We start from the raw sequence: 15,795 nt of genomic DNA on the forward strand, positions 1-15,795 counted from the left end.
GCGAAAGGAATTCAAAGAAAGACGAATGTCGGTAGTCAAAAGGCTAGAATTAATACCGAAATCACCCCAACCCCATACTCCATTGTTCCACCCTCCCATCGCTCCCACCGAAACCTTCTTGAAACAAGACAAAAAATAAAGGTCCGGATACTCATGACTTAGGATATTGCCTTCCGTCCATCTACCTTCCCAAAAAGGAATAGAAAAACCGTTACCAACCTCGAATTTACAAAGATTCGCCATTGGATCTCTATTAGTCGCCATGCCAATATTGAATAAGTCCTTCCACCACAAAGATTTGGATAAAGATGAATGCGCCTTCAAATCCCCACAAAATACCGTCGTCGAAATGTCTCCATAACGGGCTCTTAGCACGTTGTACCAAACATTATCATCACCTTTAAGAATTCTCCATCTCCATTTATTAAGAAGCGCAAGATTAAAGTCCAACACATTCTTAATACCCAATCCTCCCAAATCTTTAGGAAGGCAAACCTTCTTCCAACTAACCCAATGAATCTTTTTTTTTTCCTCCACACCACCCCACAAAAAGTTACCTTGAAGTTGCGAAAACTCCTTGGCTACTTTCTTCGGCATCTTGTAAAAAGACATGGTGAAAATAGATAAAGAACAAAGAATAGATTTTAAGAGAGTCAATCTACCTCCAATGTTCAAGAAGCGATTTTTCCATCCCGATAAACGATTCCTCATTTTAGCAAGGAGAGGATCCCAAGAGGAAGACTTCCTAGGATTAGCACCAATATTAATGCCAAGGAATTTGAAAGAATTGTCTTCCCTCCCACATGAGAGAACATGCGCCGCCGCTTCCAAAAAATAAGGATCAGTATTAATTCCAATCAGTTTGCTCTTGTGGTAATTTATACCAAGACCCGACACCTCTTCAAAAGCCTTCAAAACCGCCTTAATAGCCCACACATGTTTCCAACTACCTTCCCCAACCAACAAAGTGTCGTCCGAAAATTGTAGAATATCCACCTCACATCTTCCATTTACCTTGAAACCACTATATTCCCCTAGTTCCGTAGACTTCCTCACCAACCCCGCCAAGGCTTCCGTAACTAACACAAAAAGGAAAGGTGAAAGAGGGTCACCTTGCCTCAAGCCTTTCTCTACCACAAATTCATCGGTCGGACTACCATTGACCAAGACGGACATATTACTATGAAAAATCAAAAGGTCCATCCATCTAAGCCACTTCGATTCAAAACCCATCTCAATTAACATAGATCTTAAAAAATTCCAATTTACCTTATCATAGGCCTTTTCGAAATCCACCTTAAAAAGAAGACAATTCCTCTTTTCTTTTTTAGCATAATCAACCACCTCATTTGCCACTAGCACACCGTCGAGAAGTTGCCGGCCCGGAACAAACGCGGTTTGACAAGGAGAAACAATGGAGTTCAACACCCTTTTTAATCTTCCGGCCAAGAGCTTCGCTATGGCTTTGTACATACAACCTACTAAACAAATAGGTCTATAGTCATCCAAGGAAACCGGATTAGGAGACTTCGGGATTAACACCAAAAAAGAGGAGATGACCGCTTTCGATAAAGCCTCGCCGGAGTGAAAGCAATTAAAAAACCGCACAAAATCTTCTTTGACAATATTCCAACACTTTTTGATGAACAAAAAGGAGAATCCATCCGGGCCCGGACTCTTCGAATCACCGCAATTCCAAATCGCTTCTTTAATTTCCTCCTCAAGAAAAGGTTTCTCGAGTTCCTTCACGTCTTCGCTATTAATTTTGTTGAAATTGATGCCTCCCAAATCCGACCTTAACCGCTCCCCTTCCACAAATTTATTGGAAAAATGACTACGAACCTCCTCCTTAACCTCACACACCGATTCCAACAACAATCCCGAAGAAGTTAAAGGGCCAATGTGATTAATTCTTCTTCTCTCCTTCATAGCCTTGTGGAAAAAAGAACTATTACAATCCCCCTCTTTCAACCACCTCAATTTGGTTTTTTGAGCTAACATATTTTCTTTTATCCTCAAATTCAACCAAAACCTACTAGAAGCCTTCTTCCTATCTAAAACAACATCGGAGTAAGAATCAAAAGAATCTTGTTCCAACCTTTCATCCCCCAAATTAATCTCTCTCACATCCTCCTCCATCATCAAATCAATCTTCCCGAAAACATTCTTGTTCCACCACCTCAAACAATCTTTCAAGCGACGGAGTTTTTCTTTCAAAATGAAGTCCCCTCTTCCTTCAACTTCAATCTCATTCCAAGATTTTTCCACAAAAGGAATAAAAGAATCAAAAGAGAACCATTCGTTATTGAATCTAAAAGGCTTCGGCCCCCAATCACGATTGTCCATCACGAGCCAAACGGGGCAATGATTCGATAAATCTCTATCTTCTATTTTTTGCCCAATAACCTTCCATCTATCAACTATCACTTCCGAAAGAAGAAATCTATCAATGCGACTCATGGACCTTCCATCTCCACTATACCACGAGAATTTCTTGCCTTTACAAGGTATGTCTACCAATTCACTCTTCTCCACAAACTCGGCGAAAAACCTCATACCACTATTGTCATCATATAGCATTCTCCCTTTCCTCTCGCCACGATGTTTTACGGCGTTGAAATCCCCTCCTATAATCCATTCGCCATCCGTGAAGGTCTCTTTTAACTCTAACAACTTACTCCACAACTCCTTCTTCTTAGATAAAATACATGACGAATAAACGTTCACAATGTAGTAAATAAAACTCTTCCATATCACTTTTATTCCGAGATATCCTTCCCCCTTGAAACTGTGAATAACCTCCATAGCATCGTTATTCCAAAGCGTTATTAGCCCCCCCGATAATCCGAGAGAGTTGGAAAAAGAGAAACCAATATTCGTGTTGCTCCAAAAACTAAGAGCACGAAACTCATGCATGTTGGCAATCTTCGTTTCTTGAATCAAGAAAACATCCGCCCCACCTTTATTAATAAGAGAACTAATTCTTCTCCTTTTAAGAGCATTTGCTCCCCCCCTTATGTTCAACGTGCCAATAATCATAAAAACCGGTTTGTTTTCTCCTCCCCTCCTACCGTTGTCGGGACATTTTTAGAATTAGCTTCCTCCCTACCTATAACACCCAAGGCAATAATTGACTCCTTCAATTTACCTCCCCTTTCGTCTTCCACTAACTCCCATTGTTTTTTGTTGTTCCTTGAAATAACAGAGTTTTCAGCATGATCCCCATAACACATATCAGTTTTACCACTACTTACTGCCAGCAAATCAGAACAAGAACAATGATGCAGTGTCGCTTTCCTTTTAATCTTCCTAAACTTATTAGAAGCTACCAAAAGTTTGACAGATCCCAACTCAGAAATTTTCTTCAATTTGATCTTTTTTGATTTCAAAACAGAATTGACCTCCCTGTTACCACACTTGTCCAAAAAGATAGAATTTCCAACAAGGCCTGTGCAGCTCACTGCTGACCGCTTGTGGGGTGACACCTTGTCCTGACCAGCGCCCACGAGACTTCCTCCGCCAACCACTGAACAAACCCGTCCCTGAGAAAAACCAGCCTCTGACATCGCTGCTGACTGAGCAAACTCCCGTTCCAACGGAACAGAACCATATTCAACCTCCAACGGAACAGCACCAGCCAGAGAATTACCTACAGACACCAAAGGGGGAACCTTCGATTTCGCAGCCATCAGAGCCCTATCATAACTTCCCAGTTCGGGCTGAACACCAACTAATGGGGAACAAGGTTCTAACAAAGAATTTTTAACGACCGAATCAGTATGCCCAGAAGCTGAACGACTGGTATTACTGCCAGCCAAGGAATGTCTGGACGAAAATTCCTCAATAGGGTCAGAAACAGAAACCTTCACATTATCCTCCCTGCTGCCTTTTGAATCAACGGACCGTGCCTCCTCCGAATCGACGAAATCCGACGACCAAGATTCAGAAATAGAATTAGAAGAAGCAATGGAAACGGAAGGAAAAGAATGACACTCCAGTTCTTCCAAGATCAGCAAAGTAAAAAGAGCGCCGTCAATATCTATCGACACTGATTGTTGAGAAGCGAAATCAAATTTCACTTTCAGAGTGATCCTAGCAAACTCAAAAAAATTCCCTTCACACGTCCTACCATCCAAACAGATAAACGTTCCCAATGAATTCGCCAACGACATAAGAAAATCATTGTTCCACGCAAAACACGGAATACCGAACACTCTAATCTTAACTGTCCTCTCCGAGTCAACGCAATCAGAAGTCCATTTCCTGATTGCAGAAAACCAACACTTCCAGTAAGAAACACCTTCCTCTAACAGAATCCCCAAAGCCCCTTGTTCCGTTTCCTCGAGCAAGCAGAGGTTCGGCCCTAACACCGACACCTTAATACTGTGAAAACCAACAGCATCCATCATGGTTTGTATTCTATGCGCCGACCCCGCGATCAGAATCTCACCCACCATAGCATTGGCGAACCTATTCCTGTCTTCCTCACTCGTAACGTGACTCAACAAAACTGAGGGTCGCGCCGAAGAAGCTAACGGAGCTGAAGCAGAAACTGAAGCTCCCACCACTCCTGCCACTGCCCCTGCGTAAGACAGCCCCTCCCTTCTACCAATCCCTCGATCTCTACTTTTAATCTCGACCGCACCAAAATTATCCCTCCCCCTGAACTGAAACGCCGCTTCTCTATCTTTAAATTTGTCGAACCTAGGAATGTTGGCATGTATCTTCTTCCCCTCCACAATGACATTGTCTAACTTCACTGCTAATAGCCTAGCGTCTTCCACTTCCACGAATCTTGCGAAGCCAAACTTTTTCCCGAACTTGTTTCTTCTTGGTGAAATCGACACTTCTACCACCTCCCCGATGCACCCAAACAGCTCGAAAAACTCCTTGGCCGTGTACCTGTCCGGAAAAGCAGAGAAGTAGAAAGAAACAACGTTTTCCTCCCTACCACGTTTCAGATTGAAAGATGGTGGAAAAGAATCCCAGGAGTACAACCGTCTCCCGCCTTGATGTCGCCTGACCACCGTCCATCCGTCAGGACGCTGCCGTGAATCGCCGCGCATGGAAGAGAACCCTAATCCCCAAATCGCCCTCCCTTGACCAGAGCGATTTTTTGTTATATATATATATATATATATATATATATATATATATATATATATATATATATTAAGCAAGTTATATTAATAGGGAGAACTAAAGTTCCCTACCCGAGGCTTTTTATATGAATCTTTTCAATTTTCAAAATAAATTAATTTTTCTTTTCAAACATATTCTTAATTGTATTAGGTTTTTTTTATAACTTCTCTACCTAAAAAAATAGGTAGTTAGGTTATATACATTTATTCAATCACATAGTATCATTTAATTTTAATATATTTAATTATTTATTAAGTGTGTTTCTAACCTATGCAACATTGCATAGGATAAAAGTAATTAATACATTATTTTCTTCTATATAAATTATCATATTAATTATTTTTCTTTTGTAAAGTAATCTTTTATATTTTCTCTCCTCACCCAATTAATGGATCAACATAAATAATAATTAATATGGTAATTTATATTTAAAAAAGTGGTGTATTAATTGTGCTTTACCCTATGCAACAATGTTTTAAAAACCGGACCGGATCGGCCGGTCGGACCGATCGAACCGGGAACCGGCCAGGTAACCGGTCTGGTTTAATAGCTGGATCGGTAATGTCATTGAACCGGTGTGAACCGGTCAAAACCGGTGTAAACCGCTAAAATCAGAAAAACCGACAGTTTTTGTGAACCGGTGGTTTAAATGCATTTTTCAATTTTTTTATTTATTTTTTTACTTTAAAAAATTAAAACAATGTCATTTTGACTATTTTAATTAAAAATAAAATTAAAAAATTAAAAAAATGGTTGTAGATATGGTTGATTTCGTTACAGATAATTTTGATATTGAAGGAGATCCCAACATTGAAATAATTTTTCTTTTATTGAAATTAAATTTAGTAGACAATGGAATTATTTTGTTATAAATTATTCAATTAAATTATATTGCAAAATTAAACTTTTGTTTATATTTTATAATTATGTACTATTTGATTGTGTGATACCTATGTGTAAAATTTGAATTTAAATTATGAATTTGTAAATTTTTTTATAATATGATGTTATCAAAAAATTTAAGTACTAGTTATATTTTGTAGGGACTGAATCATTCGGTTCGATAGATTTTATACCTATATAATTTTGTTATAACGACCGAGTTATCCGGTTTAACCCGGTTTAGTCATGCGATTCGACCAGTGATTCAGTGGTTCGACCAATAAACCAGTGACACAGTACCCTCACCGGTTTGATGTCCGGTCCGGTTTTTAAAACATTGCTATGCAATGTTGCATAGATTAGAAAAACTCATTTATTAAATAGTATAATTGTTTGTTGTTATCAAACCATTTTACACAGATGATTTTACCCAACTTTTTGAGTTTGTAAGATAAGAATTCACCTACTTTTTTATAATCCATAGTAAATAAGTTACATACAAATTAACTATTTCTCTTTCCTAAAGATAAACTTGTAAAATTATACAAAATAGTCCATAAATTTAGGCAAAATACTCAATTTGGTCCCTTAACTATATAGGTCATGGTTCACTTTGGTGCTTATCTTTTTTTCGTGCCAAGTTGGTCCATTAATTTTCAAAACGATGAAAATAAGTCTGTTCCGTCAGCTCCGTTAGCCAAAGTCTGTTAAAAATCTATGTGACACATTTGACCAACTATTGTGACGGAGTTAGCGTTGGTTCCAACGCTAAAACTATTTCTGGATTTTAATTAATGTTCTTCTCCTTTCCCAAATTTTTTTACATTTTAATTTTTGATGGCTCATTTACAGATCTAGTCCCTACTAATCATCACATATACTGTAACTTAAAAAGGAATATTTATGAATTATCAATTTTCATTTTAAAAATACAAGAAATAGAACTTGTTTATCTTCTCTAAGAACTAAAGGTCTTCCGGGGCAAAGCAAATCCCTGACAGTTTCATTGTAAACCTCAAGATAGGAGAGATGAACCACATGGCTTCCATCACAACTTCTCTGCCTAGTTTTATTGAATAGATCCTTAATAGCCAAAACCATCACTAATGGATTCTCCACTTTTAAATCTAAACTAGTCAGAGACCCGTGCTTCCGCACGGGTGATTTTTTTTCTGATGTAGTATTTTTGTAATGATATGAATAATATAAATAAAAGGAATTATAAGCAATATGCATAATTAAAAGGAATTGTTTTACTTGAATAGAGTTTGAGTTTTATTGATTGCTCTGTTATACTCCCAATTCTTTGAAAACCGAATATCCATAGGAATCGTTTTGAAATTTGAAAATAAATACTTTAGTTTTCAAATAAAAGTCATTATTGTTTAAAATAAAATAGGCATTGTATTGAAAGTGACCCTTAAGATTAAACATTATTATCGTATTCATGTGCTAATTTTGTGTGTAATAAAGAACCATATAAAAAAGAACATGTGAGTTGGAGAAAAAAATAAAATTTTAACAAATGCAAATGTAAAATTTTAAATATAAATGAAAAATATGAAATAATTTACTTAATTGTAAATTTAACAATAATTATATAGAAAACAATGATCCACAAAAAAATGTTTAAGATAGGTTAAGAACACAATAGCAAAATTGGGTCAGATAATTTAATAATTGACGGTCCAACAACAATTAAAAGAAAATGATATAGATCACTATGGTTTAATTATAAATGAAAAATGATCATATAAATTCAATTATATTAAATAATCATATAAAAAATACAATAAGATGGAGATAATAAAAATGAAATATTAACATTTAAAAATAAAAATTATCTCTCAATTAATAGTAATTGTTGATTAAAACAAAATAGCTACTATGTTGATAATGACCCGTGAAATAAAAAATAATTTGATGCGATATAAAATATATTTAAAAACAAATGTAAAATAAACAATAATCATGGAAATTTAATTGTATTAAATAATGATAAAAAATCGTGAGATGGAGAAAAAAATAAAAATAAAGATATTATCTCTCAAATAAAGACAATGATTGATTAAAATAAAATAGACATTATGTTGATAGTGACCCGTGAGATAATAAATAAATAAATAAATAGAGAAAAAATTAAAATGAAAGTAAGAAAGTGTGAAAAAATGTGAGAGAAATTTGAAATTTTAATTAAGATAGAGAAAATGTGTAATGATCGATTAAAAAAAATTAAATATTGAGTTGATAGTGGCCCGTGAAATAATTAAATATTTTTGGGAATAATAATTAAATGATCGATTATTAATATTTTTTGCGATAATAGATAAATGTTGAAAAATTAAAATGAAAGTATGGAAAAATGAAATGCGAAAGAAATTTGAAATTTTTAGTAAGATTAAAATTTAAAAATAGATTATTAATATTTTTTGTGATAATAAATAAATTAAGAAAAATTAAAATGAAAGTAAGAAAGTGTGGGAAAATGAAATGTAAAAGAAATTTAAATATGACTTCCATCATCCATGGCTTACATGTGATGTCATCATTCATGCAATAAAGTTGTAGGGAAGATGTTATTTAATTCGGACCAATGAAAAGCTAACACTTGGTGCATCCATTCAATAAAGTTGAAAGAGTGAATACTTAATTTGTTAGTTACAAAAATGACCTTTTATTAGTGCAAATAAATTTTGGTGAAAGGGTAATTTAGGCAATTTGGTCAATCTATTATTAATGAATAGATAGTAGATTTGAAAGTAAAACAGAGAATGACAAACTCACGTCATTGAATACACGTGTAGCTGAATCAATAAAAGAACCATCCAGTTGGCAATGTTTTTTCCATTTTCCAATGCTCCAAGCTGGCGAACGGTATGAAAGAACCATGGTTGGAGATGGTCTAAGGTTCACTATTTCTTGGTGAAAAACCAATTTTGCAAAAGAAAAATTAATGGGTAAATCACATTTATACAACGGGATTTTGGGAGGAAAGTAGGGTGGTGATCAGAAGGTTGATTCGCGATGGTGTCGTGTCGGGTTCGGTAGCATGGTGGCTGGACTGAGTTAGGTTTGTTTAGGTTCAAAACAAAAAAGAAAAACAAAAATGGGTCAGAACAAAAATGATGGTTGGACTGAGCTTGAGGTAATCAAAACAAAACTGAAACCGGAAGTCTCCGAGCAACGACGACAGAATTCAAAACCAATACCGGAGCTATTGGAGCAGCTGCATTTGTTGTAGATGAAACTACATAAATAATTAATATTATTCTGCATTTTTCGCTAGATCTGTGTTAATTTCTTTTCGCCTGCTAGATCTGTGTTGATTTCTTTTTGCTAGTTTCATGTGTTAAGTTAGTAGGGGTTAGATATGCAAATAAGCCATCAAAAATTAAAATGCAGAAAAATTTGGGGAAGAAGATGAACAATAAAATCAAGAAATAGTTTTAGCATCGATTTTTCCGACGCTAAATCCTTCATAATAGTTGGTCAAATGTGCCACGTAGATTTTTAACAAACTTTGACTAACGGAGTTGACAGAAGTGACTTGTTTGCATTGTTTTGAAAATTAAGGGACCAATTTGACACGAAAAAAAGATAATGGATCAAAGTGAACCATGTCCTATAGTTAAGGGACTAAAATGAGTATTTTGCCTTAAATTTATTACTCTAACGAACTTTCTTGTTTTCTCCAATTTACTCTATGGAGTCTTATATTTAGGAATGGAGGGAATATCTTTTCAAAACATCGATTCTAAAAATATTATACACTTAATTTATTATTTATATTTTTAAAAGAAATGGATTTATAATAAAAAAAAATAAAAAACAACATTTTTAATATATATATATATATATATATATATATATATGCATGCGTGTGTGTGTTTTGGACTGGGCCGAGCAATATCGTGTTCAGGGTCTCGAGCAGGCGATGAAGGGAGCACTACCTTTTGTCATCCCGTCGAGGACCCTCATCCTCGTAGGGTTGCTTATGTTCTTTAACCTCCCGAATCGGGCGGAGTCTACGCACTCTCGAGAAGACTGCGTCTCCCTTGAGACTTCTGGACGGTTGTGTAACACCCCATAATTTCAGTTTATTAATTTAATTTGGATTTAAATTAAATAATTGGAATTTTAGTATTTTTATTTGGAATTATTTGGAAAATGGTGAAATATTGACATTTGGGCCTAGAGTGGTGATTAGCAGAAGAGGGGGTGTTGACTAAGCAAGCCCATTATAATATTTATTTTATTTTTCATAAAATAAGGAATTTGGGGAAAAGAGGAAGGAGAAGCAGGAACTGAGTCTGAAGAAAGGAGAACACGTGAAAGTGAGAAGAGCCAAAGGGGAAGAGAACCTTCGAAGATTCGACTCTGAGGTAAGGGGGGATTCTTCGGGTTAGTATTCCTTATGCGATTGTAGGTAGTATGATTGATTAGGATTGTGGTCTAGTTCAATCGTACGTGTCGGGTTGGGAATTTTGTTAGGTTTTGATAATCTTGTATGAATTGACATGATTCTGTTGATACTTGTGACATATGATGTTAATACATGTCAATAACCTATTTGAAATGTGTAATTGTGTGAAAAACAATGATATTTGTGTGCTATGTTCGTATGTACCTGAAATTGGGGTTATGGGATAGGGTAAAAGCTGTCAAAATGGTGATTTTTGCTGTGCAGGTACGTAGGAACCGGTTCCCATGTGGGACGAACCGGTTCCCCCTTGTAAAAACAGAGAAATATGGGTTCTGGGTAGCTGGGAACCGGTTCCCATGTAGGGACAACCCGGTTCCCCATAGTAAAAACCAGAGACGAGACTTTGAAGCTGCCAGGAACCGGTTCCCACGTAGGGACAACCCCGTTCCTGCAGCATTTTTCTAAAAATGTTTTATCTTTGAAAACTCATAACTTTTGATCCGAGTATCCGATTTATGTGCCGTTTTGGGCGTTGTGAAGCTAATGAGATGCTTTATCTGATGAATTGATAAAATGGGCAATAGCCAACTTTACTTTTTAAACTCGATTTAATTATTAATGAATTGAAAGATAGTATATGTATATGTGCTTATATATATGACTATTGATGCATGTTCTGTATTGGTGATGAGATTGTGATATTTATTGGGTGATGTTGGTTTATAACATGTCGTAAATGAATACATATTTTGTGATTATGTTGTTGGGTTGTTTTGATAATTGGTTACATTGTGTGCAATGATGTTAGATGTAACGATGTATGAACGTGGTGATGATTGATGAATTATGAATGTTAATATACTGTTAATATTAACATGTGAACTGTGGTGAATGTATGTGTGATATGTTTGTATGAATGCTAAGAATATATACATGCTTATTGGTGATGATTTGGTGATGATAATGAGACGATGTGTTACATCGGATTGGTGATGTTGTAAGCATGTTATATGTTGCATTCATTGGCATACATTTTTGGTGATGGATCCCGGTGATGAAAGTGGATCAAAACGGTGGGCATGATTCCCAGTGTGGGGAATCGGTGCTGGATATTTTGGTGAGCATGATTCCCAGTGTGTGGAATCGGTGCTGGATATTTTGGTGAGCATGATTCCCAGTGTGTGGAATCGGTGCTGGATATTTTGGTGAGCATGATTCCCAGTGTGTGGAATCTGTGCTGGATATTTTGGTGAGCATGATTCCCAGTGTGTGGAATCGGTGCTGGATATTTTGGTGAGCATGATTCCCAGTGTGTGGAATCGGTGCTGGATATTTTGGTGAGCATGATTCCCAGTGTGTGGAATCTGTGCTGGATATTTTGGTGAGCATGATTCCCAGTGTGTGGAATCGGTGCTGGATATTTTGGTGAGCATGATTCCCAGTGTGTGGAATCGGTGTTGGATATTTTGGTGAGCATGATTCCCTGTGTGTGGAATCGGTGCTGGTTAAACTGTATCTCAGTGATGAGGATATCAGTTGGATGGGTATATCCCATGTATGGTACCACATGCATAGTGTCAGTTTAATCATATGCATTGGTTATAACATGATTGGATGGAATTCAGTGTTATGCCTTGGTGTGTTTATATGATTGATGTATTAAGAATATGTTGTTAATATAACTTGATCATTGGTATAATTGATGAGTTGTGGGTCGATGGCCAATATTGTTGGATTGATGTTTACTTGTTGTAATAATTCTGATTATATGTATGATTGAGTGGATGATAATTACTATGAGATTTTATTGCTTATGATTGCATAATGCTTATTAATTCGAATGAAACTCACCCTTACTTTGATGATTTCAGATTAAGGATGTAGCGGCGTCTTGATTGGGTGAAGATAGCTTATAGGCTAGCCCGTAGTTCGTGTCGAGTCATGCTCTGATTGTAACACTGGGGAACGCTAGTTTAGAGACGAATTATTATGTCGGTCTTGTTGTTTTATGATTGTTTTAGAATAACTTGCATGGATAATGAATATGAAATGTTATGGATTATTGTCCGCTGTGTTGAACATGAATTGTAATTATGTTAAATGGTTCCTCGTGTAGCATGACAAATGACTATGGTATTTTATGTTAAAGAAGTTGTGACATCCTTGTATTTCATGTTTACTCTGAATATTATTCTATTTTCCGCGGGGGTTTAGAAGGGTGTTACAATAGTGGTATCAGAGCATTGTCGGTCCTTGCGACCAGAGTCTTGTTGTTAATTTCCTTTCGGTATGCGACATGTGTGTGAAACACTGTCGGTACTCAGTGTGTTCTAAATGTTTGCTTGCAGAAGTGGGATTGAAACTAGTGGGGGAGAAGTCATGCTTCTCGGATATGTCTCAGATGCAAGATGTTAGAGAGATGCGTGGGGCAGTAGTACAAGAGTGTGGAGTTATTGTTTTCTGAAGCGAAGGTGACATGGACTGAAGACCGTGGTTGTTGTTCAGTCGGAGTGTCTCGGAGTAGATGATGGTTATTTCTGAGAAATGGAATTTGGAAGTTGTGATGCCTCAAGTGCTACTGACGTACTGCGATGTTGTTGTATGAGTAGCCCTATGTAAAAGGTTGTTGTTGAAGCAGTGATTAAAAGAAGTATTGTCGTAGACCTTGTCGTAGGATTACTAGTAAGTAATTGAGATGATGGGAGAGGTTATCGATGTTGTTGAGAAAGTTTCGAAGTGCGAGTAATGCAAAGAGACGAGTGTGATCTCAAGGATAAGAAGGTTGATGATGGCGTACATGAATTTGGTTTCAGGATGTTGCAGAAATCGAACTTCAGCGATGAAATGTGTTGTTTAAGTTATAAGAAGTTTGGAAGCAAAGAGATGTGATAAGATGATGTTAATAATGAGATTAATTTGAAAAGGATGAGTTTTGGAGCAAAATTTCCGTAAGCAAATCGCAGGAAGATTGCTGAATCGTTATGAAACTTCGAAAATTCATAACTGGAGTTCTGGACATCCGATTTGAGTTCCGTTTGAAGCGTCGGAAAACTAAAGAGATGGAGTTTGTTATAAAAATGGTTGCAGCAGCTGTAACATATTTAATTGTGACAGGGTGTTGTTGGAAAGAGGTGAAGTTACGGTTACACTTGTCCTTAGAACTAGACTATTCGTTGGTGCGGCATGGGATGTCAGTGTCAGAGTTAAACAGAATAAAGGAATAATGAGGGGGCTTGTTGAGAAGCAATCTTAGAGATTAAATGTGCCAATTGAGAAGTTTTGGAGATGTCGTATAGAGTTTCGTTGCATGGTATCGGTATTGTATCTTGGGTAACGGTTGGAAACATTCATATCTTGAACCTTGAGTATCGGATTAGGGTGTCGTTTGAGACTACGAAGAGGTGAGATTATGTTATAACTTGTGGAAGAGTTATAAATACAGTAGAGTGGTCCTATGAGGAGATATTATGATGTTGGATAAAGAGGCCTAGACCAGTGTTGAAATAGGAATGCTTATTACCGCGATTGTTCGGAACGAAGTCGAGTAGAATATGTCCTTAATAAATAAGATGATAAAGATGATTTAAATATTGATGGATTTGAGTGATGAAGGAATCAGTAGAAAAAGTGAAATAGACTTTGGAACCATTTGTGGTATATTGTGATGCGTCGTTGATGGGTTTGGATGGTGTATTGATGTAAAATCAGTAAGTAGTAACTTATGCGTCGGGACGATTGAAAGCGCAGAAAAGGAATTATCTGACTCATGATTTAGATTTGGCAGCCATGGTTTTGTTTTGATGTTGCAGTGACATTATTTGTATGGTTCAAGGTTGCCTCTAAAAATGTCGATGCTGATGGTGAAAGAGTTGGATTGAATTGAACAATTCAGAGAATTAAGTTTGGTATGTGAAGGTGCTCCTACTAATGTTAGATTGGGTATACTGAAACTGACTAATGGTATTCCTGACGAGGATAGAGAAAGTCAGAAAGCTGATGCTGAGTTGATCGATAAGTCGACTTTGGATTACCAAGGTAAAGATGACGGACTCAGAATTGACGAGGATGGTATAATGAGGTTGGTGGTTGCTGTTGTGTTCCGCGTGTTACCGAGTTGAGAAAGAATATTCTAGAAGAAGGACACCATAGAGAATTATTAGACTATGACAATGTTGATGAGTTTGGGTGCAAACTCGGAAAAGACGCTATTATGTAGTAACAACGGTCTATGCTTAAATATGATTGTCGGCTATCTATTGACAAATTGAGGACTTGATCACCCTTAATCTCTTGTTGATAGTAGGCGGAGTCATATAGATAGTATGAGATTGCTTGTTACCTTAATGGTATAAGATGTGGTGAAGGTTGAGAGGTGAGAATAACCACTCACCATATTGTGGGAACTTATGAGGAAGTGAATATGAAGGAGTGCAAAGCATTGGACGGTGACTTAAGACGAGTAATCGTAGTCGTACAGCGAAAGTATGATGTAGAGTGGTGTTATGAGTACTACTCGTGAGCAGTGAGGAATTAATATGTCGGGGTTCTACATGGAGAATATGTGTTGATCTATAGGTTGAATTTGGAATCTCATAGACATAAGGATGTCGTGCCCAAGGATTAGAACCCTTTTGAATAATTGCCGAGATGATGGATATCCTATTATGGTTGAATGTAGTTAACGAGTATGTATTTGGAGAAGTTAAGACGAAGAGTTGATGCTACATGATACTATAATAATCTTGTGATGTTGTAAGGTGTTATGTAGATTTCTAAATGTAATGAGGGATTATACTCTATGAAGGATGAAGCTGATTTGATTCTTAGTGGAGAGTGGGACTCAGTTGAGCTATCTTGTAAGCAATGGTATATTGAGGATGATGAGCTATGTAATTATAACTACTGATGTGTGCTTGTTCCGATAGTGGGAATGTTTTTAATAGATGAAGTAACTCGGGAATTTGCTTTGAGTAAGTGTAAGTATTACTTTATCGCTCAATTGCAAGAGTGTGCCTAAGGTTGGTACGTGAGTAAATGGAATCCATTACTACAGTGTTGATCAGTTGCGATCATACCATGGATTGTGTAATGGTATTATTCAGTTGTTGAGCGTGTTGTATGGATCGCACCTCGAAGTTTCATTGTCGTTAATCGTTGGAGTATAGCGAGTGGTATACCCTGGGATGGTCAGATGCGAAGTAAGGGCGGAGATTGAATGCATGAGATATGCTGGTGTTGGTTATGTCAGATGAATTTTGAGACTCGACCAAGAAGGTGTTAACGGAGAATGGGAGAGTCAAATGAAGTACTCTTATCTGGGACTTTACTTGAAGTATGTTTTCGAGGAC

This window comes from Vicia villosa, linkage group LG3 (genome assembly GCF_029867415.1).
Source record: "Vicia villosa cultivar HV-30 ecotype Madison, WI linkage group LG3, Vvil1.0, whole genome shotgun sequence".
Lineage (NCBI taxonomy): Eukaryota > Viridiplantae > Streptophyta > Magnoliopsida > Fabales > Fabaceae > Vicia > Vicia villosa.